The following is an 18901-nucleotide window of genomic DNA, read 5'->3' on the forward strand; positions in this document are numbered from 1 at the left end:
GAACATAAAAACTGACTGCAAAAGTATTTATAAATATGTGAAAAGAAAGGATTAGTTAAGACAGATGTAGGTCCCTTGTAGTCAGAAACAGGTGAGTTGATCATGGGGAACAAGGATATGGCAGACCAATTGAATAACTACTTTGGTTCCGTCTTCACTAAGGAAGACATAAATAATTTGCCGGAAATAGCAGGGGACCGCGGGTCAAAGGAGTTGGAGGAATTGAGTGAAATCCAGGTTAGCCATGAAGTAGTGTTGGGTAAATTGAATGGATTAAAGGCCAATAAATCCCCAGGGCCAGATAGGCTGCATCCCAGAGTACTAACCATAACCATATAACCATATAACAATTACAGCACGGAAACAGGCCATCTCGGCCCTACAAGTCCATGCCGAACAAATTTTTTTCCCCTTAGTCCCACCTGCCTGCACTCGTACCATAACCCTCCATTCCCTTCTCATCCATATGCCTATCCAATTTATTTTTAAATGATACCAATGAACCTGCCTCCACCACTTCCACTGGGAGCTCATTCCACACCGTCACCACTCTCTGCGTAAAGAAGTTCCCCCTCATATTACCCCTAAACTGTCCCCTAAAGTACTTAAGGAAGTAGCTCCAGAAATAGTGGATGCATTAGTAATAATCTTTCAAAACTCTTTAGATTCTGGAGTAGTTCCTGAGGATTGGCAGGTAGGAAACGTAACCCCACTTTTTAAAAAGGGAGGGAGAGAGAAAACGGGGAATTACAGACCAGTTAGTCTAACATCGGTAGTGGGGAAACTGCTAGAGTCAGTTATTAAAGATGGGATAGCAGCACATTTGGAAAGTGGTGAAATCATTGGACAAAGTCAGCATGGATTTACGAAAGGTAAATCATGTCTGACGAATCTTATAGAATTTTTCGAGGATGTAACTTGTAGCGTGGATAGGGGAGAACCAGTGGATGTGGTGTATCTGGACTTCCAGAAGGCTTTCGACAAGGTCTCACATAAGAGATTAGTATACAAACTTAAAGCACAAGGCATTGGGGGTTCAGTATTGATGTGGATAGAGAACTGGCTGGTAAACAGGAAGCAAAGAGTAGGAGTAAACGGGTCCTTTTCACAATGGCAGGCAGTAACTAGTGGGGTACCGCAAGGCTCAGTGCTGGGACCCCAGCTATTTACAATATATATTAATGATCTGGATGAGGGAATTGAAGGCAATATCTCCAAGTTTGCGGATGACACTAAACTGGGGGGCAGTGTTAGCTGTGAGGAGGATGTTAGGAGACTGCAAGATGACTTGGATAGGCTGGGTGAGTGGGCAAATGTTTGGCAGATGCAGTATAATGTGGATAAATGTGAGGTTATCCATTTTGGTGGCAAAAACAGGAAAGCAGACTATTATCTAAATGGTGGCCGATTGGGAAAGGGTGAGATGCAGCGAGACCTGGGTGTCATGGTACACCAGTCATTGAAGGTAGGCATGCAGGTGCAGCAGGCAGTAAAGAAAGCGAATGGTATGTTAGCTTTCATTGCAAAAGGATTTGAGTATAGGAGCAGGGAGGTTCTACTGCAGTTGTAGAGGGTCTTGGTGAGACCACACCTGGAGTATTGCGTACAGTTTTGGTCTCCAAATCTGAGGAAGGAGATTATTGCCATAGAGGAAGTGCAGAGAAGGTTCACCAGACTGATTCCTGGGATGTCAGGACTGTCTTATGAAGAAAGACCGGATAGACTTGGTTTATACTCCCTAGAATTTAGGAGATTGAGAGGGGATCTTCTAGAAACTTACAAAATTCTTAAGAGGTTGGACAGGCTAGATGCAGGAAGATTGTTCCCGATGTTGGGGAAGTCCAGGACAAGGGGTCACAGCTTAAGCATAAGGGGGAAATCCTTTAAAACCGAGATGAGAAGAACTTTTTTCACACAGAGAGTGGTGAATCTCTGGAATTCTCTGCCACAGAGGGTAGTTGAGGTCAGTCCATTGGCTATATTTAAGAGGGAGTTAGATGTGGCCCTTCTGGCTAAGGGGATCAGAGGGTATGGAGAGAAGGCAGGTACGGGATACTGAGTTGGATGATCAGCCATGATCATATTGAATGGCGGTGCAGGCTCGAAGGGCCGAATGGCCTACTCCTGCACTTAATTTCTATGTTTCTAATAGAATGAATAAATAGGATTCCTCTATACAGTTTCAGTACAAATTACAGTAGGTGGATAGATGGAAGTCCGGGGGTTTGGCTGTGAAGTCAATACATGTGTGAGTTCAGGGAGGTTATGGCTTTTGGAAAGCAACTGTTCTTGAATCTGTTTGTCCTTGTTCTAATGCACCTATAGCGCCTCCCTGAGGGCAGCAGGTCGAACAGGCCAAATGCAGGATGGGAGCCGTCCTTGATGATTTTCTTCGCCCTGCTGAGGCAGCGGGAGTTGTAAATGTCCATCAGAGAGGAGAGAGGGCAGCCAATGATCTTTTGTGCTGCCGTAACTACCCTCTGAAGCCTCTCCCTTTCTGCCATGGTGCAGCTGCCATACCATGCTGTAATGCAGCATGTCAGCAGGCTCTCAATGGACGAGCAGTAGTTCATGTTGACTTGGGTGGGAAAGGTCTTAGATCATCTTGACTGCTTTCCCGCGCACCCCATACACCCCCCACCACCCTCTCCCACCACACACACCCTCTCCCGCCACACACACCCCCTACCCCCACACACACCCCCTACCCCCACACACACCCCCCACCCCCACCATCCCCTCCCCCCCCACACATCCCCTCCCCCACACAACCCCTCCCCCACACCCCTTCCCCCACACACACCCCCTCCCCCACAACCCCCTCCTCCCACACACCCCCTTCTCCACAGACCCCCCCAACACCCCCTCCCCACACCTAGCCTCCCCCACAACCCATCTCCCCCCACCCCCCTCTGTCGCACGTGCTCCCTCCCCCACATGTCCCCCCTCCCGCACAACCCCCACAATCCCCCTCCCCTCCCCCACAACCTCTCCTCCCCCACAACCCTCCTCTCTCCCCCATACCCCCTCTCTCCCCCATACCCCCTCTCTCCCACACACCCTCCCTCCCCTACACCCATCACCTCCCCCACATCCCCTGCACTCCCCACATACCCCCGCCCCCCCATTGGGGAACGGTTTGCGTCGGTGGACCAGGCCCCCGTGTGACTGGGACCCGACGGGTCCCACTTAGTCTGGTTTTTCATTAATTTCCCTACAAATTAATTTATTCCACACAAACAAAGATTTAACATCAAAGCTAACATTATTAATGTCAGGTAATAGTTAAGAATTATAACTAATTAAATTAATATAATTAAATCAAAAGATAGTGACAAATATGAATTCAAAACTTAGAAATCAAAACTTTCAAAATATTTAAAATTACATTCAGTTTTAGACAGATAGATATGATTTGTAATGTAATTGTGGTGATGCATGGGAAGCAAATGTTGTTACTTCTTATTGGAAGGGCACACGTGTGAAAGAAATACATCTATTTCATTCTTTATTATGATTTGCAGAGGGTGCATGTTATGGGGCAGGTAGTGGGCTATGGTCATTTCCCATGCATCCACAAATGCTACGTTGATGCCGGCAAACATCCTTCTCATCAGTAAATCAAGTTGAAAAGTGAACCAGTCACTGTAGTTAAGAATTACATCTTGTGTAAGGGCCCGTACATTCGCAGTCTTTATAACGACCACCGTATCTGGATTCCTGCTGAGCAGCTGTAGGATCGATCTTCGAATATGCTGCAGCCTTCTGATGTACCATTCTGCTGGGAAAGTGCTGAAATGGGCACATATAGCAATGCTAATAACTGTGTCTTTCCCTCCTTCAATTTCATTCAGTTTATTTGAAATGTAGTACAGATGCTGCCTTGAAATTGTGCCGAATTGGATTGGCGGGCCATGAGTAAAATATTCCAGCATGATGTTGTTTTGCATGTCGAAGGCACACAGAGGGCCAGTCAATATTGGAGTACCAAGGTCAAACCTTCTAATACCTAAACAGAAAAATATCTGAACACTTAAATTGGTAAGTCACAATATTGGCAATGTTAATATTGAAGAAACTGGGATAGGCACTTTAATCCAAACAACAATACCAAAGTCAATTTACCTGCCACCCAAGGTAAAGGTTGAACAAAGGGAGATAATTTTCACAGTGGGGATGGTGGGGTGGACAGTATCTGTAATGGGCTAAATAATGTCCACCACTTACTGCATCCTCCTTCGTTCTTGAGCGTTTGAAGTACCAAACTCAAAGTGATGCAACCATCTTTATGTTCCCCATCTAACACTGCCATTACACCAGAGGCATCTATATTCCACCTAGGGGATGTACTTGGTCAGGCTATTGGGAATTATCCACCTTTAAGTGCTTTAAAACTATCAATACCTTCTCTTTGATAAATCATATATGGTCCAAGTCATCAACATCTATGTCCCAATTTTTAGCTTCCACGACCTTCTCCCCAGTAAAAAAACTGATTAGACATTTTCATTTAATACCTACCTCAACTCTTGAGGCACTACACAAAAATGGCTGTGCTAATACCTATTGTAATATTTTCCCTCTTGCCTCCCTTTTCCTCTTAATACACCTGTAGAATTTCTTGGATTAGCCTTTATCTTGACTGCCAGATTATGTCCTCTTTTTGCCTTTCAGATTGATTTCATTAAACTCCTGCGCTTCTTGTACTCACTGAGGGATTTGCTTGATCCCGACTGCCTATAGCCGATATAGATCTCCGCAAATGTCCTTGCATCTATAACCTTGGCTTTGTCCAGGGACCCCAACAGTCCTACCATCCGAGAGAGGTTCACATGTACTTCTTCTAACCCCACCTATTACATCTGGCGTTCCCAATGTGGGCTCAAATGTACATCAGTGAAAGCAAATGTAGACTTCGCGACTTAACATACTTATTATACTTATTATACTTGACGAAACGTAGACTTATTTTGCTGAATACTTGTGCTCGATCCATTGAGACGACAGGATATCCTGATTGCCAACCATTTCAACACCCCTCCCATTCCCACACTGACCTTTCCGTCCTGGGCCTCCTCCATTGCCAGAGTGAGGCCACTCGCAAATTGGAGGAACAGCACCTCATATTTCACTTGGATAGCTTACATCCCAGTGGTATGAATGATGATTCGTAATTTTAAGTAACTTATACTTATACTTCACTCCACTCCACTCCCCTCTCCCCTGATTCCTCAACCTAGTAATTTAACCAGTTCTCCAGTCTCCACATTGCTTCCCTCTTGAGATCACACCTTCCCTAGCCAAAAATGGGCCTACCAGGGTACCGCCCTGTCTGAGGGTCATTTGTGGCCAGCCCTGATCGGTCCTGGTCTTTTCTTGGCTCCAGGTCTTCATAACACCTACCCCTACTCTCAGGCTGAAGAAGGTTCCCCACTCAGTTTGTCACTCACCCTTTTCACCAGAGATGCTGCCTGGCCCACTGAGTTATGCCAGCACTTTGTGTCTATCTTCTTCTGCATTTCTACAAGCTGCCCCACTGCTGTCTTCAGTAAAGTCCTCTGCAGCAAGGTGTGTCCTGGCTACCATTTCTCCCCGTCTGGCTGCAAACTACATACTGTATGCCTGTTGACTTGCTAGATGCAAATACCACATCTAACGCACACATCAACGGTATTTAAACTGGTGAAAGTTCAAGTGGCGGCGTGAATCCATCTCAGCTGTCTAGCCTTGGCTAGCCTTGACTTCTTAGTTGTCCATGAAGAGAAAAAGGAGGTTTGTACTGGGAAACCATCTATACCATTGTAAATTAAAAGAAGTTATAGGTTGAGGATCAAGTGGGATGTGAACTGAAGAATTAGGAATGACGTGATTAGGAATTAGATGAGGATACACTATCACAAGGTAAATATGGCGGGGCTGTTGTATGTTGGGGGAATGAAGCGGCTGGGCGTGTATACTTTGGAATTTAGAAGGATGAGAGGATACTTTATTGAAACATGTAAGATTATTAAGGGTTTGGACACGCAAGTGGCAGGAAATATGTTCCCGATGTTGGGGGAGTCCTGAACCAAGGGCCACAGTTTAAGAATAAGGGGTAAAGCATTTAGAACGGAGATGAGAAAATACTTGTGACTGTGGAATTCTCTGCCTCAGAGGGCGGTGGAGGCCGGTTCTCGGGATACTTTCAAGAGAGAGCTAGATAGGGTTCTTAAAGATAGTGTAGTCGGGGGATATGGGGAGAAGGCAGGAACGGGGTACTGATTGTGGATGATCAGCCATGATCACATTGAATGGCGGTACTGACTCGAATGACCGAATGACCTCCTCCTGCACCTATTGTCCATCTGACCTTGACTATGCTCCTGAGGTCATATAACTTTCTACACCATAACGTTAGGGTCCTTGGCATTTCACTTCTCTAAATCACTTCTACATCCATCTCCGCCCTGTTCCACACTATTTCAGTAAGATGATTGTCTATTTTTGAAGATGTTACTCGGGAAATTGATGAGGGTAAAGCAGTGGATGTTGTGTATATGGACTTCAGTAAGGCCTTTGACAAGGTTCCTCATGGAAGGTTGGTTAAGAAGGTTCAATGGTTGGGTATTAATGGTGGAGTAGCAAGATGGATTCAACAGTGGCTGAATGGGAGATGCCAGAGAGTAATGGTGGATGGTTGTTTGTCAGGTTGGAGGCCAGTGATGAGTGGGGTGCCACAGGGATCTGTGTTGGGTCCACTGTTGTTTGTCATGTACATCAATGATCTGGATGATGGTGTGGTAAATTGGATTAGTAAGTATGCAGATGATACTAAAATAGGTGGGGTTGCGGGTAATGAAGTAGAGTTTCAAAGTCTACAGAGAGATTTATGCGAGTTGGAAGAATGGGCTGAAAGATGGCAGATGGAGTTTAATGCTGATAAGTGTGAGGTGCTACATCTTGGCAGGACAAATCAAAATAGGACGTACATTGTAAATGGTAGGGAATTGAAGAATGTAGGTGAACAGAGGGATCTGGGAATAACTGTGCACAGTTCCCTGAAAGTGGAATCTCATGTCGATAGGGTGGTAAAGAAAGCTTTTGGGGTGCTGGCCTTTATAAATCAGAGCATTGAGTATAGAAGTTGGGATGTAATGTTAAAATTGTACAAGGCATTGGTGAGGCCAATTCTGGAGTATGGTGTACAATTTTGGTCGCCTAATTATAGGAAGGATGTCAACAAAATAGAGAGAGTACAGAGGAGATTTACTAGAATGTTGCCTGGGTTTCAGCAACTAAGTTACAGAGAAAGGTTGAACAAGTTAGGGCTTTATTCTTTGGAGCGCAGAAGGTTAAGGGGGGACTTGATAGAGGTTTTTAAAGTGATGAGAGGGATAGACAGAGTTGACGTGGAAAAGCTTTTCCCACTGAGAGTAGGGAAGATTCAAACAAGGGGACATGATTTGAGAATTAAGGGACTGAAGTTTAGGGGTAACATGAGGGGGAACCTCTTTACTCAGAGAGTGGTAGCTGTGTGGAATGAGCTTCCAGTGGTGGTGGAGGCAGGTTCGTTTTTATCATTTAAAAATAAATTGGATAGTTATATGGATGGGAAGGGAATGGAGGGTTATGGTCTGAGCGCAGGTATATGGGACTAGGGGAGATTATGTGTTCGGCACGGACTAGAAGGGTCGAGATGGCCTTTTTCCGTGCTGTAATTGTTATATGTTATAATTACTTTGGTTCATTTAACTGATCCACTTGCACTCTTTTAGCACCACATTTAAGACTGGCTACTCACACAATTGCTGAAATTTCTCATTTCCTTTCTCATTTAACTCTTTTCCTTATTTCAGTTTTGTATTTGTATATAAAATTGATAGGCAAATAAGCCAGACAAATCTGTATAGAGTGATAAGTCACACTAACCTGGAACAAATGCAGTCAAGTATTCAAACCACTGACGCATAGTGGAATCTCCAAACAGATGAACTTTTTTTCTTCGAAGGCACTCGGTAACTTTTGCAGGAGTCTTAAAGCGACGAATATTGCAGGTCAGTGGCATCCACTGGTCCTTATAATAAAAGCCAGATGGTGTAGACATTGGTTTTCCCCGGACACATTCGTCAAGAACTGTGGCTGAATATAAGGGGAAACATAGAAACATGGAAAGATAGAAAATAGGTGCAGGAGGAGGCCATTCGGTCCTTAGCGCCAGCACCGCCATTCATTGTGATCACGGCTGATCGTCCCCTATCAATAACCCGTGCCTGCCTTCTCCCCATACTCCTTAACTCCACTAGCCCCTAGAGCTCTATCTAACTCTCTCTTAAATCCATCCAGTGATTTCGCCTCCACTGCCCTCTGTGGCAGGGAATTCCATAGATTCACAACTCTCTGGGAGAAAAAGTGTTTTTTCACCTCAGTCTTAAATAATCTCCCCTTTATTCTAAGACTGTGGCCCCTGGTTCTGGACTCGCCCAATATTGGGAACATTTTTCCTGCATCTAGCTTGTCCAGTCCTTTTATAATTTTATATGTTTCTATAAGATCCTCCTCATCGTTCTAAACTCCAGTGAATACAAGCCTAGTCTTTTCAATCATTCCTCGTATGACAGTCCCGCCATCCCAGGGATCAATCTCATGAAACTGCGCTGCAATCACAAGGATGTCCTTCCTCAAATTAGGAGACCAAAACTGTACACAATACTCCAGATGTGGTCTCACCAGAGCCCTATACAACTGCAGAAGAACCTCTTTACTTCTATACTGAAATCCTCTTCTTATGAAGGCCACCATTCCATTCGCTTTCTTCACTACCTGCTGTACCTGTAAGCCAACTTTTAGTGACCGGTGTATAAGGACGCCCAGGTCTCGCTGCACCTCCCCCTTCCCTAACCTAACCCCGTTGAGATAATAATCTGCCCTCTTGTTTTTGCCACCAAAGTGGATAACATCACATTTATCTATATTATCTGCCACGCATCTGCCCACTCACTCCACCTGTCCAGATCACACTGCAACCTCCTAACATCCTCTTCACAGTTCACACTGCCACCCAGCTTTGTGTCAACCGCAAACTTGCTAGTGGTGCTCCTAATTCCCTCATCCAAATCATTAATATATATGGTAAACAGTTGCGGCCCCAACAACGAGCCTTGCGGCACTCCACTCACCACTGCCTGCCATTCTGAAAAGGACCCGTTCACTCCTACTCTTTGCTTCCAGTCTACCAACCAATTTTCTATCCATGCCAACACCCTACCCCCAATACCATGTGCTCTAATTTTAGTCACCAGTCTCCCGTGCGGGACCTTATCAAAGGCTTCCTGAAAGTCTAGATAAACTACATCCAATGGCACCCCTTCATCCATTTTACTTGTCACATCCTCAAAAAATTCCAGAAGGTTAGTCAAGCATGATTTCCCTTTCATAAATCCATGTTGACTTGGACTAATTATTTTACTGCAATCCAAATGCCCCATTATTACCTCTTTAATAATTGACTCCAGCATCTTTTCCACCACTGAAGTCAGGCTAACTGGTCTGTAATTCCCCGTTTTCTCTCTCGCTCCTTTCTTGAAAAGTGGGATAACATTAGCTATCCTCGGGCCCAGGGGATTTATCATCCTTCAGTCCCATTAGCCTACCCAATACTATTTCCCACCTAATGAAAATTTATTTCAGTTCCTCTATCCCCTTAGATCCTCTGTCCTCCAGTACATGTGGGAGATTGTTTGTGTCTTCCTTAGTGAAGACAGATCCGAAGTACCTATTCAACTCTTTTGCCCTTTCCTTGTTGTCCATAATAATTTCACCCGTGTCTGCCTTCAAGGGACCCATATTTGACTTTGCTACTCTTTTTCCCTTAACATATCTAAAGAGAAACATTTTCCCTTTGGCTATCAATACATTTTTGAGTGGTTAGGTATAATTTCCATGGACAGAATGTACAAAGTAAACTAATCTGAGCAGTACGTGAACAATGTTGTGTCAATTAGGTTGCCAGCTGGGTGGATGGTTCCTTTATTAAGATCCATTAGCCAAGAAATGAATTTCTGAAAGCTGGGAGGGTGGCTAATGTTGCACCATTATTTGGGAAAGGCTCTAGGACAAATCAGGTCAGCGAGCCAACTGCCAGTGGTGGGAGAGTTGTTGGAAGAGATTCTAGGGGACAGAATTGGTGAGAATAGTCACTAAGGCTTTGGTTGTGGAAAATCGTGTCTCATGAATCTGTCAGGTTTTTTTCGATGTGAACAAACGACTGATGAGGTCAGGGCAGTGAATGTTCTCTTTATGGACTTTAGCAAAGCCTTTAACAAGATCACACATTGGTAAGCTTGTTTGCAAGATCAGATCATATGGATTCCAAGGTAGGCTAGACATTGGATTCAAAATTGGTTTGGAGGACAAAGGGTAGTTGTGGAGGTTGTTTTTCTGATTAAAGGCCTGTGACCAGTTGTGCATGGCTGGGATCAGTGTGGATCCACAGCTGTTAGTTAACATTGTTAGTAAATTTATACCCAAATTGCTGATATGGTGGACAGTGAGTAATACTTACACAACAGAGCTCATTTTCTCCATATTCTACTGAATCACAGAGCTATAGAGCATGGAAACAGATTATTCGGGCTACTTTGTCCATGATGATCATTCTGGGATTCTGAGTTAGTCCCATTTGCCCACATTTAGCCTATAACTGTCAAAACCGTTCCTATCCACTTCAATCTTATTAAGTAGCAATTGTATCTTTTTCTGTAGCCTTATCTGGCAGCTCATTCCAGAGTGAGAATGATGCCCGAGATCCTTCTTACCCTATGCTCTCTCAAACCTCACAGTAATATTGAAGTACACAACAGAATAGATCAGTTGGGGAGGTGAGCTAAGGACTGGCTAATGGGATTTAACTGTGATCGGTGTGATAAATTGCATTATGGTCTGTCAACCAGGGCAGGATTTGCACAGTAAATAGTACAACCTTGTAAAATGGTGCAGATGGAGTTATTACGGATAAAGCATATCAAATTATGAGAGGCAGCAATAAAGTGAACACCCAGTATTTATCCCAACTTAGAGGATTCTAAAGTTAGAGAGCATAGGGTAAGAAAGATCTCAGAGGCATATTTTTCACATCTGGAATGAACTGCCAGGAGGTCACAGAATTGCTACTTTAAAATTTCATATCGCCAAAGTGATTAGTAGCAGGTTAACCAATAGTACTTCAAGCCCATATCTTTTCTGTTCAAAAAGTTAACACCTTCATTTATTGGTACAGTTGCTGTTGAGATCTGGCTCCGTGAACTCAATGGAAGAGCTGCACTGACCAGACGTATGGTACACAAAATGCTGGAGAAACTCAGCGGGTGCAGCAGCATCTATGGAACGAAGGAAACAGGCGACGTTTCGGGCCGAAACCCTTCTTCAGACTGATGGGGGTTGGGAGGGAGAAGGAAGGTAAAAGGGAGGAGGAGGAGCCCAAGGGTGAAGGAAGGGGAGGAGACAGCAAGGGCTAGCAAAACTGGGAGAATTCAACGTTCATGGCATGCGGACGCAAGCAACCCAGGCGGAATATGAGGTGCTGTTCCTCCAATTTCCGGTGTTGCTCATTCTGGCAATGGAGGAGACCCAGGACAGAGAGGTCAGATTGGGAATGGGAGGGGGAGTTGAAGTGCTGAACCACCGGGAGTTCAGGTAGGTTATTGCGGACTGAGCGGAGGTGTTCGGCGAAACGATCGCCCAACCTCCGCTTAGTCTCCCCGATGTAAATCAGCTGACATCTAGAGCAGCGGATGCAGTAGATGAGGTTGGAGGAGATACAGGTGAACCTTTGTCACACCTGGAACGACTGCTTGGGTCCTTGAATGGAGTCGAGGGGGGGAGGTGAAGGGACAGGTGTTGCATTTCTTGCGGTTACAACGGAAAGTGCCCGGAGAGGGGGTGGTACGGGAGGGAAGAATTGACAAGGGAGTTGCGGAGGGAGCGGTCTTTGCGGAAGGCAGACATAGGGGGAGATGGGAAGATGTGGCTAGTGGTGGGGTCACGTTGGAGGTGGCGGAAATGGCGGAGGATTATTTGTTATATTTGCCGGCTGGTGGGGTGAAAGGTGAGGACTAGGGGGACTCTGCCCTTGTTGCGAGTGCGGGGATGGGGAGAGAGAGAGAGCAGTGTTGCGGGGTATGGATGAGACCCTGGTGCTAGCCCTTGCTGTTTCCTCCCCTTCCGTCACCCTCGAGCTGTCTCCTCCCATCTTCCCCCGTCCTCCTCCTCCCTTTTACGGGCTCCTCCTCCTCCCTTTTTCCTTCCTTCTCTCCCCCCACCCCCCATCAGTCTGAAGAAGGGTTCCGGACCAAAACGTCGCTATTTCCTTCGCTCCATAGATGCTGCTGCACCCGCTGAGTTTCTCGAGCGTTTTGTGTACCTTCGATCTTCCAGCATCTGCAGTTCCTTCTTGAACACTGACTAGATGTATATTGGGTGATGATCTGCCTCCACTACTGATGGAGCACACCAGGAAAGAGGTTTCAGTCCCAGAAAAATCTTATGTTATATTTTCAACCATCTATTAAAATTATAAAAATACAATTGGCAACCATATCTCCTATAAGAATAAATGGATTGTATTGGTTGAGAAGTGACAGGTGCATAATATTGAATCAATACTAGCCATGGAAAATAATACATTTTGCTAATTAAATTATAACTTAAATGTTCTTCAAATTCAAGAAAGAACTACATGTGCTGTAAAGTTATATTTTGTTTGTAAGGTCTACATATTTATAGCAAGGAACTGCTTCACTATTCTATTATTATTTCCTCTAATACACTAGACTATAATTTCTTTAGACATGATTGAAAATGATCTTACTTGGTTGAGGTGACGGCTCTACGATTATATAACCCATGGCACAGGGTAATATGGGCATGTTGACGTTGACTTTACTGCAAATGTTAATACCATTCATTAAGTCACTGTGTCAATATAACATGCATACAAAGGACAGTCCAAGAAAGTCATCAAATAATCTACTTATCCAACCTAGCACATCGTAATTAACGTAGCTTCCACAATTTTAGCTTCAAATGTCATCTTTTGAACTGTATAGAACCTGTAATTTAACAAAATCCATCTAAATCCAACTTAATCTACGTTAAAATTACATTTCTACTGGTAAAAATTGATTTTCTTAAAATATCAGACTCTAACTAACAACTAAAACATCAGGTTAGAGGATAATGGTAAGATTAAACTAGAACTTGCCAGTTTGAAGTTTGATCTTTATTTTATGAGGAGTTACGATGAGGGATTACGTGAAGAAGCCCACCAGTGGGCATGCACATCAATCGTCAAAACAGCGGTGTGAAATCACAGTTAACAGTAGTTGAAGTAACAGTAAGATTAAAGAAACCTAGAATTATCAGATGACCTTTATGATACGAGGGTTGGGAGCGGAGTGCACGTAATCGCTCATCGTAACTCCTCATAAAATGAACATCAAACTTTAATCTGGTAAATTCACGTTTAATCTTACTATTTTACTTCGGAGTCACATGAGTGATTCCGTGAATATTTCAAAGCTCTGTGATTTCATGCCGTGGAAAAGTCCACCCAAACACGACTGCATCAGTTGACCACAGATAAGGGAAACATTGATAACGCATACAGACATGACATGGATTTAAAACATGCTGATGCTATTTAATGAACAAATAATAATAATAGTAACCTGGGAGGAACTATAACATAGAACCTAAAATAGAGTTGGCAAGTACCCCCGGTCTGGCTCTGGGATATTATAAAATGTTTGGAAAGCTCGTTCGTTAGACCATCCTGCAGTCACTAGTATGTGGTCCAGCGGAACGTACATAACCCTTGCTGCTGGTGTTGTAGCAGCCCTGGTGGAGTTAGATTAGAAAATATTAGTATCTACTGCATAAGCCAAAAACCCATTTTAACCACCTGGAGATGGTTTGAACCGATACCTTCTTATGAGGTTTTTTGGAACTGACGAACATTGCTAGTATCAGAGCCTCTAAGGCTCTAGTTGACCTTGACATATTGATGTAAATATGTGACCACACATAACCGAAGGTCCATGGGGTATGCCATGAGAACTAGTTTGAGACCCGACACCCCTGGGTTACTCTACTTAACTAAATCATAAACTTAAAATATTATATTATTTGCAAGTGTAACCATCCTGTCCAGTCGCAATTTATGTAGTGACTGGACTCGTTGTGCTGAGACCAGCGCCCTGAGGATAACTACCTCATGAGAGCCAGGCCAAAGATAAGGATGTAGCTGGAGCCCCCTGGTGAAGTAGTGTTAACACAACGTCAATATCCTATACTTCCGTGTGCTTGGGCCTGGGAGAACTTGTGTTAAAGATATCCTTTATAAACTGGATATCAGAGGGTGAGACACGACAGAGTGGGTCCCGCTCGCCACAGCAAATATGATGAGAAGGCACGTTGGGCTAAGTTAATGGCTTTATAACAATTTATTGTCAAAGACTGATTTGAAATTAACTCCAAGACGTCAGTAATCCGTGCCATATTATATGTAACATAGTATTTAAACAAAACGCTTCCCATCTCCTGAAGGGGAAATGTACTGATTTTTTGGTGCCATCCCTGCACTCTGCAGTGAGCACACACATGTATCGGTCTGACAATCCGAGCGGCAGGAGCAGTCTTCTCAGTGTCTGCAAGTCAATGAATTGATTTTATCATGCAGGGGCTGGTTTCCCGAGTCACAGGCTGAACCAGCAAAGTTTTATGTTTAGAATAACCATATAAGGTTCTATTATATTCCCAACATAAGCGGGAACCATGGCTGCATAGGCCAATCAGACAGTACGAAAAACCCTGAAGCGGTTTCTTGCTGATTTTATTGCAATAACCGACTGATGAGGCAAAATGGCGAAAAGACATAAAATAACATTCATATAACCACCATATAACAATTACAGCACGGAAACAGGCCATCTCGGCCCTCCAAGTCCATGCCGAACAAAATTTTTTTTCCCCTTAGTCCCACCTGCCTCCCCCATGTAGCAAGAATGTATCTCTTGCCACTGTGAACCACATATTTTTGCAACCGGTGAATGAGCCTGGAGACAAACATATCGATATTCGGTGTTCCATTGAGCCATAATGTCATAAAATACTTAGTGATCCAACATCCATTCTGTGTTATCATTGATTTTACGTGATGATACACCAGCGTCAAATGAGGTTAGGTAAATGTGACAGGATACTTTGACTGGATTGCACCCATGTGACTAACATATGCTACCACCACAGTGTATATCAACTTGGAATTGAGCATGCAAATTATGCATATTCGCACAATAATCCTTTAGTGTCTTTAGGTAGTTGATACCAATAACTGGGGAATTGGTAACTCATGCAAATCCCATCTGCCTCCATGACTAGAAATGACATTCATAATTTTCAATCTTTGAGCACTAGCATCAGTTTGTAAGTATAACTGAAGATTTAGTGACCAAAACCTACCGGAGCAATGCTGATTACTGTTCGTCCACAATTGTGACAATGACCTACATGGCACCTGAGAAGTTACTACTTTGCACGTTGTAAGTTCTGATAATGCAAAGGCCCCATTTGCACAGCTGAAACACAGCTGCTATATTGCCAATTACACTTGATGAATAGAAGGCTGCTTCATAACAATAAGGTTGTTACAGGTTTCTATTGTTTCCAATCTTTTGCCCCAGGGCGGAGTCACAGACAAATTAATAATTAAAGGTAAATCCCAATAATCCCAATAATCAAAAATGCTAGTTGGTATCAACTTAAATTTAACTGGATGGATGAGGAACCTCAATTTCTCAAAACAGTTGATTTTAGCAAAACACAGCGTTTAGAATATCATCCAGATAAGCCAGAACAAGTGTTTTTGAGCTATTGGCAGTCCAAGCACCAGTTTAGTAATTTTGTAAATAACCTGGGAGCTGAAGTTAGCACATTTTGCAACCCTTTAACTGTTATGATTGTCCCATCCAGATAAATTTCAAATGTCTCCGGTGATCCCTGAGAATGGAAATGAGTTGTTTAACAGTAATGAAATTCTATATTCTGAAAAGTCTATGTTGCACATGCGAGTTAAATAAAGGATGAACCGACATCCACCATTGTTCACAACGAACATGCCACGCCTGCCATAATTCCGTGCCTGCCTCGAACGACAACTCTGATTAGATTCCCGAGCCTGTCTCGAAAGGTAATTCAGGCCATAATACTGAGCCTGCCTTGAAAGACAACTCTGGCCATAGTACTGGGCCTGCCTTGAAAGACGACTCCGGCCATAATTCTGAACCTGCCTCGAAAGACAACTCTGGCCATATTTCCGAGCTTGTCTCGGAAGGCAATCCTGGACTTAATACTGAGCCTGCCTCGAAAGACAACTCTGGCCCCAATTCCAAGCCATGCTTGGAATCCTTGTATACTGTGCAAAATAAACCAATCACATGTTATCATTTAGTTTATAAACGGATCTGAATCTCATGTTATCATTGTCATTTGCACAAAAAACAAGTGTCAATTTTACCAACTTGTAAATGGTCCACATACCCCATGTTTCTGAAGAACCAGACCCACCTACCTCCATGGTTACCAGTGGTCTTATGGTAAGCACAAAGGCCCCTGATGTGGGTTCTATTCCCGTCCTTGATTGGAGAGGTGGGGTGTGTGGATTCCATATTTCCTGAGACCGGCTTGGGCCTTGGCCTGAAAGACCTCTGCCCTGCTTTCAAGCTGCCACCAGCTTCAGTGATCTGCTTACTGCCGATGAGGCGTGGAGTGTGTTGTCGCCGAAACGATGAAGCTTTGTTCATCGTTGGTACCTTGATCAGCCCGACAGCTTTTGCTTCCTCATCCAGGTATACTTGTTGGATAAATCTTACCTGAAGAGAAGATTCGGTGGCTGGTTTCATTTCCTGGATTTCATGCCACCAATGTCACCCCTGATAGCGCTGTTCACTGCCGGCACTTGTAGCGTGAGGGGATCTCTGGCCCCGTCCTGGTTTTCTGCCAAAGGCTGGAACCACCTCTTCCGGCAGTAACCCCTTCGTTTGCGAGTATTTCCTTGGAGCCATATGCATGTGCTCCAGTATTTTCCATGGACATACTTTCGAATTTGAAGTCAGTCACTGACCACTCGCACTCCCCTCCACAGAGAGGGAGATTCGTAGGCAGCCCTGAAAACAGGTGCTGCCGCAGACCCCTGAGGATACCTGCACTGACTTTACCCCTCCTACGGACCTATATCAGGATTTTTGCTCTGAGTCAGACAGGAACTGACCCCAAATGCTCCCCTCCTCAGAGAGGGAGACATTGTGCAGCCCTGAAACAGGTGTCGCTGCCACGGACCCCCGAGGAGACCCGCGCTGATAACTCCCTCCTTTGGAGTATCATTGTGGAGCAAACTCTCCATCAGGTGCTCCATGTGGATTGAGAGGTCCGTAGACGCTATCCATTGAAGGCGGGGAACCAACTTGTCCGAATCCTAAGGCCTGACCGACTTACTCCTGGTTTTACCCCTTTTCTGGGGCACCATAGCGGTCTGGGAGCCACTGTTAGCGACTCGGGTGGCGAGACCGACTTCTGGTTTTACCCCCTTTCTGGGGCACCATAGCGGTCTGGGAGCCGCTGACCCCATTGTCAGCGACTTCGGTAGCGAACCCGACGGCCGCCGGCTACCCGCACTTCCGCGGTCCGGAACGGGATATCCCCACTGTCCATAACCCGTTTCCCCGCGGCCCGTCCGGACTTCACCCCAAAATCAAATCCAGCGGGAAAACTCTGTAACAGAGCTTCCAGCAAAGACAAAACACAGAACCTGGAAATAAGTTTTAAAACTTACCGCTGGACAGAGCAGCGCACCTGCCAGTCAGTCGCTGCGCCATGCGCTAGATATAATGACGCGCATGCGCACTGGCGGGCTTCTTTACGGAATCATTCACATGACTCCGAAGTAAAATCAGAGATTATTCACAATTCAAGCAAAACCCGTTTTCTAGAACAAGGTCCGAAGCCTGGCAGGTCATAGCTTTTCATGCACATGTGGGTGACAAAACTGCTCATATCCAGTCATTGTTCCAGTAACTCTTTTACATTTTTATGGTCTGCTAAAAAAAGTGTCTCTTTCTATTTCCTCCTCAAGGGTCTTCATAATTTAATCCACCTCAAATAAATCACCCCTCGGTCTCCTTTTTTTGAAGAAGCAACTATGAAGGTTAATGAGGGCAAGGTTGTAGATGTAGACCATATAGACTTTATCAAGGCCTCTGTAGCAGGTTAACCAATGGTCGTCTGCGCTGGAAGAGTAGACCGCTCGGGATCTAGGGAGAGATAGCTAACTGGAAACAAAATTGGCTTCATGGTAGGAAGAAGATGGTGGTAGAAGGTTGCTTTTGGGACTGGTGGTCTATGAATAGTAGTGTGCCTCAGGGATCAGTATGGGGTCCATCGCTGTTTGTCGTCTGCTTGAGATTTGGATGAGAATGTACAAGGCCTGATAAGCGAGTTTGCAAATGATATTAAAATAGGTAGTTTCATAAGCAATGAAGATGATTATCAAGAACTATGGCAGGGTGTTGATCAGCTGAGCAAATGTGCCCAGGGCTTGCTAATGGAGTTTAATGTAGTTAAGTATGAGCAGCTGTATGTCTCTATTGTAGCCACATGGCTAGCAACTACACTTCTACAAAGCAAGTTAATGTGAGACAACTGTTGAAAATAATCATTCCAGAACAGAGGGTAGTCACAAGCGATGGTAGATGCTGGAATTTGGAACAAAAAAATAAACTGCTAGAAGAACTCTGCAGGTCAAGCAGCATCTGTGGAGCTAAAGTGATAGTCGTCTCAGATTGAAACTAATGCAGGGTCTCAAACATGAAAC

The 18901-nt window shown here is 44.4% G+C and overlaps 1 pseudogene; it reads right to left on the reverse strand.

Moving 5' to 3' along the window:
* Positions 1-3221: 3221 nt before the first annotated feature.
* Positions 3222-18901, reverse strand: part of LOC129716109 (NXPE family member 3-like) — a 45219-nt pseudogene continuing 29539 nt past the window's right edge.

This window comes from Leucoraja erinacea, unplaced genomic scaffold, assembly GCF_028641065.1.
Source record: "Leucoraja erinacea ecotype New England unplaced genomic scaffold, Leri_hhj_1 Leri_168S, whole genome shotgun sequence".
NCBI lineage: Eukaryota > Metazoa > Chordata > Chondrichthyes > Rajiformes > Rajidae > Leucoraja > Leucoraja erinaceus.